Genomic DNA, 18,533 nt, shown 5'->3' with positions numbered 1-18,533 from the left:
TGTTTCACTACAATCTGTGGCGGCCACTTCAGCAGATTCGCGTAGGCAGCGGATGAAGTAGATTGAAGAAATGAACCCCTTCATCATCCTACTACGAAATAATGGCGGGGGGGGGTTCAACATCTCACCGAACTTTGTTGCACCATAAATTCGTCGAGCATTTACCGCAATTCGCGCACTTGACTGTGCAGCGAGTTGCAGAGCAGTACCGCTTTATAACTTACAGCGACACAATCGCGGCCATCATCACGGAGCGTGTTCGACTTGCGGAGACTGGTGACTGAGAGTCGGTGGGGGCAGAGACGGCGGCATCAACGACACCACGCCGCACTGCAGGCAACAGTTTCAGTACTCACCGAAGCACACTTCTTCGCCGTCCAGCTGAGGTTTCCGCTGAGGTTTGGGACTTCTTTTTCAGATCTCTCAAGGAATCCCAACAGAGCGCCCAGGCAGTACAGTTTTCGGGAACGGAAGCTGGGGTGGACTTTTGGGGTTACCCGCCCAACAAGCTGAGCATGCTGAATGAATCACCGCCGAAGGCACCCGCTATGTCAATACGGCCGGCATGAATTTTGTGGATGTTATCAAAGAGGAAGTTCGGCGAGCCATAAACAGCTCGAAGAACTGGAGAGGCCCAGGTCTGGATTGGGTGCAGAATTTCTGGTATAAGGAATTTTCCAGCGTACACAGTCGGTTGGCACACAGCATAAATAAGGTCATGAGTCGCCTGGAGGAATTTTCACCACTCCTCACTGCGGGGATTACCCACCTCATCCCTAAGAAGGACACGGTGCAGCACCCGGCAGACATAAGACCGATTACTTGCTTACCAACGATCTTCAAATTGATTTCCATTATTAGTGGAAGGGTCAATGCGCACCTCGAGACCAACAACATTCTGTCCGAGGAGCAGAAGGGCTGCCGAGTTGGGTCAAGGGGAAGCAAAGAGCAACTCATTATCGACTCGGTGGTTGTAGGACAAGCAATTAGAGGCCAAATAAACCTCTTTACCTGCTATATGGATTATGCCAAGGCTTTCGAAGGTGTCCCGCATACCCGGCTGATCAATGTCCTATATCTGTATCGTGTTGATCCGAAACTAGTAAAGTTTTTGGCGACAGTCATGAAAGGGTGGCATACCACCTTGTCAATGCATACAGCTGAGGGTACTAATATCTCAGAGCCCATTCGTATACGGAGGGGCATCTTCCAGGGGCATTCGTTGAGTCCCCTTTCCTTTTGCATGGCACTGAACCCCCTTTCGTGGTTACTGAGTGATGCCAGAGGGCATGGTTTTGCAATTAAATATGGCCTAAGTGCTAAGTGCGAACAGACACACTTGATTTATGTACTTAGATGATATGGTAACCTTCACATCGACGCTATGATCGAGGTAGACTTCTACAAGTACTTGCAAGGAACACATGCTCGAGTTGGTGATCTGAAGGATGCTCTGCTGTCCGACTTCCTGCGACGTGTGAAGCTGGTGCTGAAATCGCATCTCTCGGGGAAGAATGTAATAAGCGCATTGAATGTATTCGCTATCCCTTCACTGACTTATGCATTCGGAATATTGGCGTTGACGAAGACCGATCTGGAAACGTCCAGCGGCGGATACGGACAACTATGTTCAAATTCCGAATGCATCATCCAAACTCTGCCGTGGAGCGGGTGAACCTGTCTCGTGACATCGGAGATAGGGTCGTAGTAGACGTGGCGACACAACATCATCGCCAAGTCGACTCGCTATGCGCTTATTTTTACAGCAAAGAGCAAGCGAGTCCCTTGTATGCGGCTCTCTGTAAGGCAGACTGTGGGTAGACTCCACTTAATTTAAAGGATCGATCTTTCAATCCTCTGAATGGGGTGGAATGGGACCAAGAGTGAATCGATGAATGGAAGCCGAAGTCAATGCACGGTAAACACTTGAATTGTGTTTCGCAGCCATTTGTCGATTTGCATTTGTCGAACAGATTGCTGTGCACTGGTGAGCTATTTGCTGAGACGGAGGGGTTCATGTGTGCCATTTTGGACGTTGTGGTCGCCAACCGAGCTTATTTTGCTCATCATGAAAGAACGGGTGGAGAATGACCAGTGCAGAATGTGTGGTTCGGCAGGGGACGTTGGACCATATCATTTCTAGCTGTACTGTTATGGCACCGGTGCATTACATCACCAGGTATAATGGTGTATGTAAGGAGATCCACCAAAACCTTGCATACAAGCGTGGGCTGATCACGGGAACATGTCCGACTTATCGATATGAGCCGCAAGCAATATTTGATAGTTCTGCTTACAGCATGTATTTGGACCGGGAAGTTCTGGCTTATCGCCATATTCAACATAAAAAGCCTGACGTACTGTAAATTGACAAGACGGGACGCTCGGCGTATATGATTGATGTTGCTATCCCTCGTAACAGCAACATCGAGCGAAAATACGTGGAGAAGAAGGTGAACTATGAGCCACTGGTTCGGTAAATCAAAGAGATTTGGCGTCTCCAGGGGGTGGTTGTAGTTCTAATAATATTGTCAGTTACAGGTATTGTACCTACATCTCTCACGGCTTCCCTTGATGTCCTGGGACTTTGGCATAGTCTGGTTCAAACCATGCAGAAGTACACCACTCTGCATACGTGGTCGATGTTGCGGGGAGTTCTCGACGGATTCTCCCATTGACCTGCCACCGGCTACCACCACCAGCGCCCCTGTAGTTTCTAGGATCGTCCGAGCCTAAATGTTTGGCATCTGCTGAGATTGTGACAACTCGTTATATAATAATTGTTGGCGTAACAATCCATATTAGATCAGGGCTTTGAAGTGTGTTAAGGCACTTCATTCAAGACCGTAACCGTACACTAAAAGATTACAGTATCCTATGGGATGCAATGTGGTCAGCAGCCGTACGATAACCTTGTGCTCTAACCAGCTATTCGAACACACCTTATATATACTTCGATAAAAATTCAGTAGTGGTAGCAAGAAAGCCAACTTGAGAGAAGACGATGATTTCAAGACAATAAATCGCATTACACCTCCTTAGTGTTCTAGGAGGTTCTCGAGGCGTAGTTGCTGGCCTGTCAGTTAATAAATAAGAAAAAAGCTACATCAATTTGAAACGCTGGGGCTCTTTGTTTAATATTTCTATGTATTCGTTCACTTCCCCTTTATTTTCCCAATGTACCGGTCAGAGATGTTATCTATAGACTCGAAGTTCATCCGTACCTATTTTCGTAAGCAATATTTTTAAGCGAATCTTTATTAAAACGTGGTTACTAGTAACTTGACTGACTCGCTTACGTAATGAAATGCCTAGAAATCTCTTCTTTTAATTTTAAATTAATTAATTTAATTTGTCAAAGCTAAAAAGAGAGGGTTATTCCGATATCTAGGAATTTAGTGTTGACACAAATTGCAACACTTATCTGTCTCGAAAATAATCCCAAATTCGGGGATAAATTCTAGAACACTATTTTTCCGAAATTTTCCCGAATAAAACGCCATCATACAAAAATATTTGATGTCACTTTATAAGCAAAATTGACTAAAATATGCTCAAAAAACAATAGTTCACTAAATACGAATATGAATTTTGCGACTTTACTGTTCTGGAGCGCGAGACAATATAAACAGATCCCCATAATCCCAGTGTGGCGCGGCAGGATTCGCAGCATTCGAAATTTATTTCGAATGTTGCGAGTGCGAGCAATATAGATGGCGCGGATCTATCCACTTTGCGTAGCACGCCAAGGGAGTGGAAGATCGCAGTAATTATGTTTTTCAGAAATGTCACTGATTTTTAATATTAAGTTTGGAATTGAAAAAAGAACACTGAAGTCTTTTTGATTTGAAAAATAGAATTGGAGTTGAGTTCGCTGACTAGAATTGGAGTTGAGTTCGCTGATTAGAATTAGGACTAATAATATGTAAAACCATTAATATTAAATGTTCGCTTAAATATTTTAATAAAAATATAAGTAATGTTAATTACTTAATTGGTGACCCCGGAACTCGCACCAACAGCATCAACAACTAAGATCCCGAATTCCTAGAACCTGCAAAATTGAAAAAGTCAAGCACATCATCATCCCCATCAACAAATCGCAGTCTGCGCAAGCACAATCGCCCAGCAGGCAGCCGCAACAACCGATTGGAGATAAGTAAGAGTTCCGCAGCCGCAGCCGCCATCGCTGCCGCAGCCACTTTCGCCGCCGCACTCAACTCCACCATCGCCGCAGAGGTCGAAGCCGCCGCCGTCACCGCCGTAGCCGCTACCGTCGCAGCCGACACCAATATCACCGCTGCAACCATCGCTATCGCAGCAGGAGCCGAAGGCTCCGCCACCATCGCCGCCTCCTCAGCAGGTGCCGCCGTTTTAGTTGTTATAAGTTAATTGTATTTCACTCTAAGTCAATATTAAAAGTGAATAATTGTCCACCATCGCCGACATTGGTGAAGTTCTATTAACGATAAAAATTCGTCCGAGCAACACGGCAGAAATAGAACTTCCAAAGACTGAGAAATCCTTCCAAAACATCAGTAGATCGTACGGCAAGCGATTTTCACGCGTTCGCATCTACAGTTGAGTGTGGAGTGCCGTGGTAAACACCACGAAAACGTGTCGCATCTTCACATCCCGAGTCGGAGCAGAGGCAAGAAAAAACGCGAGAAAACCTTCTCTACACAGTGTACTGCGCGACACACGTCGGACCCTCTCCAGAAGTAGATTTTCACGCGACTTCCCGTACGCACGCCTTCCTGCACAACACCTTTCACGCACCGGACTAGTCATCATTGCCACAACGATCAACAACAGCAACAAACGGACGTCCCCAGCACCGCCAACGCCGCAGCTACAGCCGACAAACTCGACCAGCGCCGCCGTCAAGGAGTTATACTTAAGTGAAATTATTATTCATTTATATATAATATTTATTTATTTATTCAGTTAAAAAAATAGTAATAAAAAAATTGAAATCGCTGCAAGAGACGGCGTGCAGGTGTTTAGCATCGCGAGTCCTCCATTCTCATTGGTGGTGTTTTTGGTCTGCGCTGGATAGCGTCCGCTTCGTTTTTTCTCGTTTCGTGCGTGCATTTGTGGGTGGGGCCTGCCGTGTCGGTGTAAAGTTCACCGCGTTTCAGTATAAACTCACCGCGTTTACATCTCAATCTCGTACTTCTCTGTAAGAAAAATGTCTTTTGACAATAAAGACACGGCAGGCCCATCGGACCCGCAAGTGACCGCCCTCGCCGTACGCGTTCCTCCGTTTTGGCGGCGGAACCCCGAACTGTGGTTCGTGCATTTGGAAGCACAGTTCCAAATGTCCGGCATCACATCGGGCGCGACCCGTTTCAACTACGCGGTGGTCGGCCTGGACGAAGAGTCCATACTTCTGGTGTCCGACGTGGTGAAGTCGACATCGTACGTGCAGCTCAAGAGCGAGTTGATCAGGCGCCTGTCGGCAAGCGAGTCGGCAAAATTAGACCACTTGCTGGCAGGTTTAACGTTGGGTGATCGAACTCCCAGCCAATTGCTTCGTGAAATGAGGCAATTGGGTGGGAGCAAGATCGGCGACGACCTGATCAAGTCGCTCTGGCTGCGTCGGCTCCCGGAGGGCACCCAGGCGATCCTCGCTTGCGTCTCCGGTTCCTTGGAGGAACTGGCAGCGACGGCCGACCAGGTTCAGGAGGTGTACGTACGCCCAACCTTGGCGGCCGTTCAACCATCGTCGGATGAGGTGGGTGAATTGAGGCGCGAAATTGCTGCTTTAACAGCCAGTATGGCCGAGATGCGGGCGACGTTGGACGCTCAGCGTTCGGGCGCCAGATCGCGAGCACGCTCGCGGTCTGCCATCCGAAAAGGGCGATCAGGTAGCAGGTCGTCAAGACAGTCCACGGACCCAGGGATTTGCTGGTACCACCGCAGATTCGGGGATAAAGCGACAAGATGTACGCTACCGTGTAGATTCTCTTCTACCGCAAAAAACTAGGTCCGCGGGGGGTCTTGGCGGCGGCCACCCAGAACGCAGCGCCACGTCGCCTAACTATTTTCGACCCCCTCAGCAGGCGCAACTACCTCGTCGACACGGGTGCGGAGGTTTCGGTTCTTCCCGTACCCCAGCATCATCAACTTTTCCCTCAACCGCTCAAACTTGCGGCAGCAAATTCCTCCCGCATCAATACGTACGGGTATAGGCAAGTGGACGTGAGTCTTGGCTTGCGTAGGACGTTTTCGTGGCGTTTCATCCTGGCGGATGTCAGCTTCCCCATACTAGGCGCAGACTTCCTGTGTCACTATGGATTGCTGGTGGACTTGCAAAACAAGTCTCTTATAGATTCCACGACCAACCTTAATCCGTCGGGACATATGGTATCTCACCCAGGCAATAATCTTTCCGTTCTTTTAGAAGACATTACCGACTCTCGTGTTCGGGCACTTCTCCAAAAGTTCAGCCAGATTACTACCAAGTGTAGTCTCTCCAAACCAGTGAAGCACAATGTGCGGCACCACATTATCACTACTGGTTCCCCGATCTTCTCGAAGGTGCGTCCTCTACCATCTCAGAAACTGGCAATTGCACGAAAAGAGTTTGAACAACTCGTTCAACAGGGTATCTGCAGGCCCTCAAACAGCTGTTGGTCTTCCCCACTGCATATGGTCCCTAAGCCAAACGGCGAATGGCGCCCATGTGGGGATTACAGAAGGCTAAATGCACAGACTGTTCCTGACCGATATCCAATTCCACTCATCCACGACTTTGCGCATCACCTCGCAAATTGCCGCATCTTTTCGACCTTGGACTTAACCAAGGCTTATCACCAAATTCCAGTAGCTCCTGAAGACATTCCAAAGACGGCAATATGCACACCCTTTGGACTCTTCGAGTTCACCCGAATGACTTTCGGATTGTGCAATGCGGCGCAAACCTTTCAAAGGTTCATTCACTCAGTCCTGCGAAACCTCGAATTCTGTTTCGTATATTTGGATGATGTTTTGGTCGCTTCTTCCACTGAGTCTGAGCACTTAGCCCATCTCGAGTGCATTTTTCAACGTCTCCTTGAGGCCGGTTTAGTCCTAAACGTTGAGAAATGCAAATTCCTTCAACAACAGGTGAGATTCCTCGGCCATTTCATTTCCCCTGAAGGAATACAGCCCGACCCAGACAAGGTGCAAGCGATAACAAGCTTCCCGCGTCCAAAGACAGTGAGGGAGTTGAGGAGGTTCTTGGGCATGCTAAACTTCTACCGTCGTTTCCTGCCCAAGGCCGCCCATCTCCAGTCCATTTTGAACGCGTACTTGTCTGGCCCCAAAACTAAGGACACACGAGAGATCGTGTGGTCTGAAGAGGCTATCTGCGCGTTTGACAAATCTCGTCAACAACTGGCTGACGCTACACTCTTGGCATTCCCTCTGCAAGATGCACCCCTAGCCGTTTTTGTTGATGCCTCTGACATCGCAGTAGGTGCTGCCCTTCACCAAAAGGTGGACCAAGTTTGGCAGCCGTTGAGCTTCTTCTCGAAGCAGTTGAATCCCGCTCAACGGAACTACAGCACCTACGATCGCGAACTGCTCGCCGCATACCTGTCCATCAAATACTTCCGTTTCTCCCTAGAAGGCAGGCCGTTCACAGTGTTCACGGACCATAAGCCTCTCACGTTCGCTTTGAAACAGAAGCCCGACAAAGCGTCCCCTCGTCAGCTTCGACACCTGAGCTTCATAAGCCAGTTTACGTCGGACATCCAGCACGTGTCCGGGAAGGACAACATTGTTGCTGACGCTTTGTCTCGTGTCTCCGAAGTTAACATCCCCGCCTCACTCGATTTCTCGGCTATTGCCAAGGCGCAAGTGGATGACGCAGCACTTCAGAGCCTCAAGTCCAACCCCAAATACAAATTTCGGGAGTTGCCCATCTTCGGCTCAAACCTCTCGCTCTGCTGCGAAGACTCGGAAAAGGGACCTCGGCCATACATTCCGGCCACATTTCGCAAGGAAGTGTTCCACGCAGTTCACGACTTGGCGCACCCCGGCATCAGGACAACAAACCGGTTAGTCACCGGAAAATACTTCTGGCCCTCCATGAACAAGGATATCAATTCCTGGGCCAGAGAGTGCATCGCATGCCAAAAGTGTAAAGTCTCCAGGCATGTTAGGAAAGAAGTGGGCTCATTCCCCCGCACTACCAAGCGTTTCCACACCATACACCTCGACATAATAGGGCCTTTGCGAGACTCGCACAGTTATAAGTATTGCCTCACAATCATCGACAGGTTCACGCGGTGGCCTGAGGCAATACCTCTGAAAGACATTACGGCGCAATCATGTGCTGAAGCCCTCTGTCGAGAGTGGATACCTCGCTTTGGCGTCCCTGCAGTGGTCATCACTGACCAGGGAATGCAATTTGAGTCCACCCTTTTCTCCGAGTTAGGCAAACTCCTTGGTTTTAAACGCCAGCGGACTACGGCATACCACCCACAATCCAATGGGATGTTGGAACGTTGGCACCGGACGCTGAAAGCCGCCATTATGGCACGCGACGACCCGTCCTGGACGCAAGTCTTGCCTCTCGTCCTACTCGGCCTTCGTACAACCCGCCGAGAGGAATTTGCTGCCAGCCCCGCGGAGCTGGTTTACGGGGAGAACCCAAGACTCCCAAGCGATCCGGTCTTCGACAAGAGATCGGGTCTCACGGAGTCGGGGTTGGTGCGTCTGCTGAGGGACAATCTTCGGCGCATCAGGGCGCCACCACCCACTCGACACTCGTCCATACCTGCTTGTTCGCCCAAGGAACTGGACACATGCACGCATGTGCTGATCAGAACGGATGCCGTCCGGAAGCCGCTGCAGCCTCCATATGAGGGCCCGTACCGCGTTCTCGAGCGGGGAGAACATTTCTTCCAGCTCGAGATCGGTGGTCACAAGAAGGCGGTCTCTTTGTCCAGGCTGAAACCCGCGTGCGCCCCGAAGCAACGTCGTGTCCGCTTTGCGGATTAACGGCGAACGAAGTTCGGGGATCAGTCGCTGAAACCCCTAGGTTTCATCTGGGGGCGGAGTGATGTGGCGCGGCAGGATTCGCAGCATTCGAAATTTATTTCGAATGTTGCGAGTGCGAGCAATATAGATGGCGCGGATCTATCCACTTTGCGTAGCACGCCAAGGGAGTGGAAGATCGCAGTAATTATGTTTTTCAGAAATGTCACTGAGTTTTAATATTAAGTTTGGAATTGAAAAAAGAACACTGAAGTCTTTTTGATTTGAAAAATAGAATTGGAGTTGAGTTCGCTGACTAGAATTGGAGTTGAGTTCGCTGATTAGAATTAGGACTAATAATATGTAAAACCATTAATATTAAATGTTCGCTTAAATATTTTAATAAAAATATAAGTAATGTTAATTACTTAACCAGTCCGATATATGTAAAGAATTATTATTTTCTTGGTTTGGTTTATACATATACATATTTCGACAATGGGAAATTGTATTATCCTAAGCTCCTAAACAGATCCTTATCTGTTATTGAATTTATCATATGAAAGTTTTGTATGAATATTATATTACGTCTATCCCAATTTTCAATAATTTTTGTAGCAGCTATTTGCGATGGTTATACCAAAAAATATTTAGATTTTTGTTCATCATCATCAACGGCGCAACAACCGGTATCCGGTCTAGGCCTGCCTTAATAAGGAACTCCAGACATCCCGGTTTTGCGCCGAGGTACACCAATTCGATATCCCTAAAAGCTGTCTGGCGTCCTGACCTACGCCATCGCTCCATCTTAGGCAGGGTCTGCCTCGTCTTCTTTTTCTACCATAGATATTGCCCTTATAGACTTTCCGGGTGGGATCATCCTCATCCATACAGATTAAATGACCCGCCCACCGTAACCTATTGAGCCGGATTTTATCCACAACCGGACGGTCATGGTATCGCTCATAGATTTCGTCATTGTGTAGGCTACGGAATCGTCCATCCTCATGTAAGGGGCCAAAAATTCTTCAGAGGACTCTTCTCTCGAACGCGGCCAAGAGTTCGCAATTTTTCTTGCTAAGAACCCAAGTTTCCGAGGAATAAATGAGGACTGGCCAGATCATATTCTTGTACAGTAAGAGCTTTGACCCTATGGTGAGACTTTTCGAGCGCAACAGTCTTTGTAAGCTGAAAGAGGCTCTGTTGGCTGACAACCACCGTGCGCGGATTTCATCATCGTAGTTGTTATCGGTTGTGATTTTCGACCCTAGATAGGAGAAATTGTCAACAGTCTCAAAGTTGTATTCTCCTATCCTTATTCTTCTTCGTGTTTGACCACTGCGGTTTGATGTTGTTGGTTGATTCGTCTTCGGTGCTGATGTTCCCACCATATATTTTGTCTTGCCTTCATTGATGTGCAGGCCAAGATCTCACGCCGCCTGCTCGATCTGGATGAAGGCGGTTTGAATGTCTCGGGTGGTTCTTCCCATGATGTCGATATCGTCAGCATAGGCCAGTAGTTGGGTGGACTTGAAGAGGATCGTACCTCTTGCATTTACCTCACCATCACGGATCACTTTCTCGAGGACCAGGTTAAAGAGGACGCATGATAGCGCATCCCCTTGTCGTAGACCGTTGTTGATGTCGAATGGTCTTGAGAGTGATCGTGCTGGCCTCGCACATTGGACAGGGTCAGCCTAGTCAGTCTTATTAATTTCGTCGGGATACCGAATTCTCTGATGGCCGTGTGAAATTTTACCCTGGCTATGCTATCATAGGCGGGTTTAAAGTCGATGAATAGATGGTGCAACTGTTGTCCATATTCCAACAGTTTTTCCATCGTTTGCCGCAGAGAGAAAATCTGATCTGTTGCTGATTTGCCTGGAGTGAAGCCTCTTTGGTATGGGCCAATGATGTTCTGGGCGTATGGGGCTATCCGGCCTAGCAAGATAGTGGAGAATATCTTATAGATGGTACTCAGCAACGTGATACCTCTATAATTCCTGTACTGCGCGATATATCCCTTTTTATGTATGAGACAGATAATGCCTCGTTGCCAATCGTCAGGCATTGATTCGCTGTCCCATACCTTGACCACAAGTTGATGAACCACTTGGTGTAACTGGTCGCCTCGATATTTAACCAATTCGGCTGTAATTCCATTGGCTCTTGGCGACTTATGATTTTTTTAGCCGATGAATTGCACGGACTGTTTCTCCTAAATTTGGTGGTGGCAGTATTTGTCCGCCGTCTTCAGTTGGCGGGACCTACAACTTGCCGATGTTCTGGTTGTTCAGTAGTTCATCAAAGTACTCAACCCATCGCTCCAATATGCCCATTTTGTCGGAAAGCAGATTTCTCTCTTTCTCTGGGCAGGATGAGCATCGAGGTGTATAAGGCTTCATCCTGCCGACTTATTGGTAAAACTTCCGCGCCTGGTGCGGTTGCTCCCTGCACTTTTCTAGTTCACAGACTTGTTGGTTCTCCCAGGCTTCCTTTTTCCGTCTGTGAAGTCGCTTCTCCGCTCGACGGAGTTCGTGATAAGTCTCTGCGCGTGCCCGGGTTCTTTGAGAATGCAACATTACTCGGTATGCAGCATTCTTCCGTTCCGTTGCTAGCTTACATTCATCGTCAAGCCAGCCGTTCCGACTCCTTTTGCGGCTGGGGCCAAATATGTTTGGGGCCGTATCTATGATAACGTTCTTCAGGTCATTGTGAAGATCATTTATTGATGCTTCATCTCCAGGTCCTCTACAGTTATTGCGGCATCCATTTCCCTCTTATAGGTGTCGCGGAGGGTTGTGTTGTGGATGGCTTCAGTGTTCACTCTCACCTGATTGTCAGAGGGGATTCTAGGTGGTATTGTTATTCGAGCTCGGAGCACCATGTCAACGAGATAGTGATCCGAGTCTATATTGGCCCCCGTATATGTTCTGACATTCATCAAGGCTGAGAGGTGGCGGCGTTCGATCAACACGTTGTCAATTTGGTTGAAAGTGGTCTTGTCTGGAGAGGCCCACGTATGTTTGTGGACCGCTTTCCGCGCAAACCAGGTACTTCCAACAACCATTTCGTGTGACCCTGCTAATTGAATAATCCGCAGTCCGTTATCATTTGTTTTTTCGTGTAAGCTATGGGAGCCGACGTATCGCCTGAATACGGGCTCCTTCCCTACTTGGCTGTTAAAATCATTTTCATCAGATTTTTTGTTCACTCAGAATTAATATACACAACCTGCTGCTGTAACTTGCCTCCTAAACTCAGGAAATGCCTGAATGCTAGTGGCTTACTGGGACATTCCCTTCTATTAGTTCGGAAATACTCCCACTCGGTAGGTCGATTGAGGTGCTAATAAATGCTTCTGCTTCCTTTTTGACGGCGACTTTCAATACTTATTTGGGATTGCGTTTCGAATCTGACCCTTTATTATTGTTTTATGACATTCACTTGGAAGTTTCTATGTAATTATAATATTTCTACTAAGCATATATTCCGTCCCAAGGCACCACTATCCATTCGCCGAGGAAACAAATGACTTACTGTCCCCAGCAAAGCTGTCCAGCTAATTCGCAGTGACATTTTTCCTTAGCTGTAGCCCAAAGTACATTCTAGGTTCCACCCCAAGGATCGTTGCTCGTCTTATGAAATAATTGCGTCTAACAAATATTCTCTTTTACGGCTTTCTTCAAGATGCATACCGCCGTCTATCTTATTATTTAATATATATGTCTTGGCGATACAACGATTACAGCCGCCTTACAATTTTCTAAGAACAGGAAAAAGTCGCTGGGGACCAGATCAGGAGAATATGGAATTTGCCCATTCTCTTCATTGCTTTGTGACATGATGCAATATCTTGATGAAACAGCACCTTCTTTTTCTTCAAATGGGGCCATTTTTTCCGCGATTTCATCCTTCAAACATTCAAATAGCGCTATGTGTCGCTCTTGATGGTTTTTCTCTTCGCAAGATAGTTGATGAATATTATACCATGTGCATCCCTAAACCCTGATACCATAATCTTGCCAGCCGACTGTGGCGTCTTTGCACGCTTTGAAGCCGGTTCATTATGTACAGTCCACTAAGATAACGATCGTTTTGATTCTGGTGTGATATAATGGAGTCACGTTTCGTCCTTATATCGATGCATAAATTCGCGCTATTTCTGCGGAAAGAGCTTAAAATACTGCTCAGAATCGACAACTCGTTGTTGTTTTTGGTTGATTGGGAATTCTCGCGGCATCCACTTACCCACACATTCATGCGCGATATGTCCAACACGTTCATTTGATATCCCCCCAGCCTCAGCTATCTCGGTTAATTTCACTTTGCTGCTCAGCTAAAATTATTTTGTGGACTTTTTTGATGTTTTCTTCGGTAGCAGTCCCTCTGGGGCGTCTACTGCGTGTATCATCCTTGGTGCTCATTCCGCCCATATTAAATTCAGCAAACCACTTCTCAATGGTTTATTTTCCTGGTATAAAGTTTGAATAATGTTTATCAAATCAAGCCTTCAACAGTATTCTTTTCGCCAAAAAGCAATGCTTCATTGTCACACGAAATTCCGTTTTATCCATTTTCATCAAACTAACAAAAGTTGCTTTACTCAAAATGCCCTATTCCACAAACTAATAGTCAGACAGCTGTCAAATTCGTATACCTGTCTTTTGAAGGTTAGGGTTAACTAAAAATTTCAATTCACGATTTCGCCTTGCTGCGACCATGCTCGTAGATATGTATCCATATGTCTCCGAATTGAAAGCAAAAGATCTCGTATGTGATTTCGGATTATCTATGTGCATACTGCGAAGGGTTGTTTGCAATTTGTAGTCACATACATCGATACATGTCTACAGAGATTTGTCTGTCTGATGTCTGAGACAGGCATAGACATTTGTTTAAAACAACCACAGATCTTAGTCTGACACCAAGGTTTGCCTCGAACAAACATTTACCGAAACAGACATGTGTCTCTCTGATGGTCTGATGTCTAAAATGAGTACAGGCGTTTGCTTTTCTATTGATAACTTACACGAAAATATAATTTCAACTAACGACCAAGTTAGTTCCTGTGTTCATTGCCACCATCCATAAATTTTTTTAGTTATAAAGTGTCAATAAGTAAGCTGATTCATAGAGCTCATAATTTCACACTGATTTCAACTCTGGTTAACTATCACTGAAGGATCTAGAGAGCTAGTATTAGTTCACTACTTATGCGCACTTCATGACGAAAACCAATACCAATCCCCCACGTCCAACTGATCAGCTGCCCATCCAATCATCCGGTCGCAGTCCAGGTCCCCCTCCTGCCGACTTCAAATTCAAAGTCGGCGCTGTCAAAAGCAGAACTATAATAAGTCGAGAAACCGGAAGCTGGGCGCTTCAGGTATGAAAGATTTGTTTGCTTCTTCTGTGAGTATATTTGAGTGAAGAACTATCCATGTAAAATAAATCAAATTAATCAATAAAATAACTTTAAGTAAATGTTTAATATTGGAGGCAAAAGAGGGGATATGATAGGGAAATTGACATTAGGAAACTGGAAAATCGCATATCATTAAATGCATTCCCCCTCAAGTTTGCCCCTATATTGCAAAGCTGCCGATACAGCAGTCTGCATTTCGACCCATCTTGGTTGATTTTGCAGGCTTTAACCAGACGGGCCGCTCGCCGATATCTGAAACACCTATTTGGCGTTCCTTTTTCTTTTAGCTTGCAATCTGCCCCGAGAACAATCTATCGGATAAGTGAACTTGGAACTAGGACAGTGTTTTTCAAAGGAGCTATACCAGATAGCGTACATCATTTTAGTGATATACATGGATATCAACCCTGTCTATTAAAAGTTAGAACCAAATGTGAGCACCTACATAACTAAAAAGGTCTTTATTTTGACGACTTCTTCCTTTAATTTTAGCTAACTTCATTCTGTTGCCCAATTGATCTGAGGCATCTATCTGTCTATAATAACAGAAATATCAAATTACGAAGAAATCTTGAAATCAATTACATTATTCGAGTTTGAAAGAAAGTCTCTACCCTCTTTCATTTCAACTCAGTGTCCCGTTGAACTCATCGTGTATGCGAGCTGATGAAGGATATATTGGCTATAAACTAATTGAAATCATCATCCTTTCGTTTCTATATATCCCCGAACCAATTACTTGAATTTAGCTGGAAATTGTGGATCTCCAGAGTTATCTATTCGAAGGATCCATTTAGAACTTGGAAGCGAAAAGAGCATTTACCTCGCTTCGTATTTCCGAAATTCGCATTTAGTAAAAAGTAAAGGAATTCAATCAAGCTCGGGACATTCGGGTTAAAAGTCTTCTCGGATTACGTTTGAGAACATTTTCTTCCATTATTTACTACGGTTAAATTCTTGTCCCATTAAAGTGTTATTCAATATAAAATGAGTTATCTCAATACAGTTTGTTGCTTCTATTATTTTCCGAGCCCCATTATGAATTCGAATGTCAAATCTACTTTCAACCTTCAAGAAATTACTGGGGGAACCCCTTTTACAATTTCTAATTGAAAATTTTCAAAAACAGCTATTGTTTTATAATTGGGTTCCTTTTCTGCTATCCGCAGTTATGTTACACATATTGTGGCGAATCAACCATAAGCAGGCAAATACTTAGAAAAGTTAACTTATCGCCAGTAAATTTTTACAAACCAGATTCTAATTAAAGTCAGATGTGGAAGCAGACATGCATAGTTAACTGTTGAAAATTAAATACGCAACCACGCAAAAATTGTTAAAAAGTCTCAAGCAGGATAATTTTATGAAAGGGTCAATTACTAGATAACTGTAGTAGTGTACTATTATTAAATTTATTTGAAAAGGGTAGTTTAGGCACCGTTTAATAACTGCTTCATAATTTTTTCAGATTTGAGTGGCCCCTGAAGAAGAATTGATCACCTTCCAGCCTCCGCATAATTGTCTAGCTAATACCCTCCAGCACAATTAGGTAATTCCTAAAGATGTCCTACTGCGGATTTTATTGCATTTCCTTCCTTCCCTCTCTGCCTCCCTCAGGTCTGCTTCCAACCTCGTAATCACGAGCTCTTCCGGTTGTCCTATGTACATAGGACATACCACAAGCAGAACAGTAGATCCCACCATTTCGTAGAAGTTTTTCTTGCCTGAGGCTAAGCTGGTGGTTTGTCGCGCTGCAAGAGACCACCGTATGTAGGTTTTCTTTGAACACTCATTACTAGTGACTGCAAATTGTTGGTGATAAAGAGATCAAAGAAAGGAAGTTGTTTTTTCCTTTGGTAAACGTTACCCTCTTATGTCCCGACTTTAATCGCTCCAAGGTGTCATCTATTTCGTCTTCACCTTTCAAGATATTTCATAAATTACTCTCAAACTAAGGGGGAAAGGCGGTTATTTCCATTGACGCAGCTAAAGTTTCTTTGCAAAATCTTTTCCTAAATGTGAAAAAAATGTTCGTTCATGCATGTACTGTCTCCTCCTTCATCGCCGCGATCACTCGTAAATCAAACGAAAAAAACTTGTGGACACGAGGCACACCTGTGGGAAACAAGGCCACTAAGAGAAAGAAGGACCAAAATGCGATAATATCGGTAGTGACAAAGTGCAGCCTGGACGAAGCACACATCTTTAAAAGCCCTAAAAAAGTTAAAATTAGTTAAGGATAAAAGGTTGAACAACGACCTTAGAAAGTGATTCAGTAGATTGCTAATCTTGGTCGAAATTTTAGTTTTCCTTTTCTTATCTTCCCCTTTTTTCCATACCACATTGTCTTTTTATTACGAAATTTAAATGTGCTTTTTATAGCTACAATACCTTTCTGTTGCTAGACTCTAAGGTAAAACTTATTTTATTGCCGCGACGCATAAACTTAAGCGGAAATATTCAGATACCTGATATTAATTTAGATATGATGTGCATATATATGCACACATCAGTTATCTTACATAACTTTTTTTTTGTTTAGGACAAGGAAAATGTGTCTTTATGTCACCATCACCATCAACGGCGCAACGACGGGTATCCAGTCTAACCCATACAGGCTAGCCCATACGGATTAAGTGAGCAGGATTTTATCCACAAATAGACAGTCGTGGTATGGCTCATAAATCTAATCACTATAGAAGCTATAGAATCGTATGTCTATATGGCTTTAGGTACAATAAATACATCCTGTAGTTTGGCAATATATGAAGGAATATTTTGTATTCTTATTTATATGATTGCCATTTACTCGTTGGTGAGGTATACCACATCAGCCATCCGCGGTTACCTGAAATGGTATCTAGATATACAAAGTGATCAATGTCTTCAATGCTCTTCCCATTAACGCTAATAGGTATAGTGCCACTGAGTACCTTGATTTTGTTCGTATTTATCTTAGATGTAATGACATTTTTTGCCATCATATGTCGCTCTGATAATAACTGTTAGTTTCTCCGAAATTCCCCTCTTGCGCAGATCACGCCAGAACTACTCCCTTTTCATACCATTGCAAACTTTTTCGAAATAGATGAAGCAAAAATCTAAACACCGTGCAGGAAAGTGATACGTAGGAAGTATTGAGGAGTAGTAGGCTGACATTTGTAGAGAACGGACGTGTCTACAAATTGATATTATTAATAAAAATAATTTAAAATTGAAATTAAATAAACTTTTATCAAGAATATAAAAAGATATTTATATTACTTAATTAATAATATATAATTTAAAACTTAATTGAAACTAATTTACTTTTGAGTTATTATCTAAGTTACTTTTCCTTAAAAAGTTTTGAGAAAAAATTCGTTTTTTTTGGCTTGGCGGGAATGAGCGGCGAGCCACCGGCGGGTGGCGGACCAGACCGGCCCCCCACCATAAGGCCTAGGGGCACTCGGATCGGTCGTGGAATCCGCAACGAGGAGGATCCAGACTTGAAAATAGCCAAAGTGAGGATAGCCAATCTTGAAAGAAGAAATGGCGAGCTGGCGAAGACACTCGAAGACTTGAAAAAGCAAATGGCAACATTGACAAAAAAAAATGGAAAACTTACAGAGCAGCTAATGGCTGGGGAGGCGGGCCCGCCGTCTCCAAAGGTAGCCAGAAAAAAGGTTAAGCTATCTTCGACTACTTTTGCAATCATGGAGGAACCGGGCTGCCTTGAGGGCGAACAAGTTCTCGACAGCGAATCTGTCCGTATGGAGGATATAGAGAGCAGTAAAGCAGACGATACGAGAGTCGGCGACAACGGTGGCGATGGAAATGTCCCAGAAGAGGATGCTAACCAGGCAAGTTGCAATAGTGAAGATGGAAAATTGGGTGAGTTTTTGGTCTATGTTTCCAAAAAATTAAAGAAAAAAAGCAAAACTCAAGAAAAAATGTTAAATAATGTTAAAAATAATGCAAGTACGAGTGAAAATTTAAAAAATGGTCCGACTAAAGAAATAAATGGTTCGAAATAAAAAAAAGGGGAAAGGGTGCCCCCCATTAATGTTTATAAATTAGGTGGTAGAGATTTAGCCACTCTACTTAATAGGAGCGCGGGGCTCTCAAATTTTGTTAATAAAAAGACGGGGGCCGAGAG

Source organism: Hermetia illucens, chromosome 1 (assembly GCF_905115235.1).
Source record: "Hermetia illucens chromosome 1, iHerIll2.2.curated.20191125, whole genome shotgun sequence".
NCBI lineage: Eukaryota > Metazoa > Arthropoda > Insecta > Diptera > Stratiomyidae > Hermetia > Hermetia illucens.
This window is presented reverse-complemented; position numbering follows the sequence as displayed.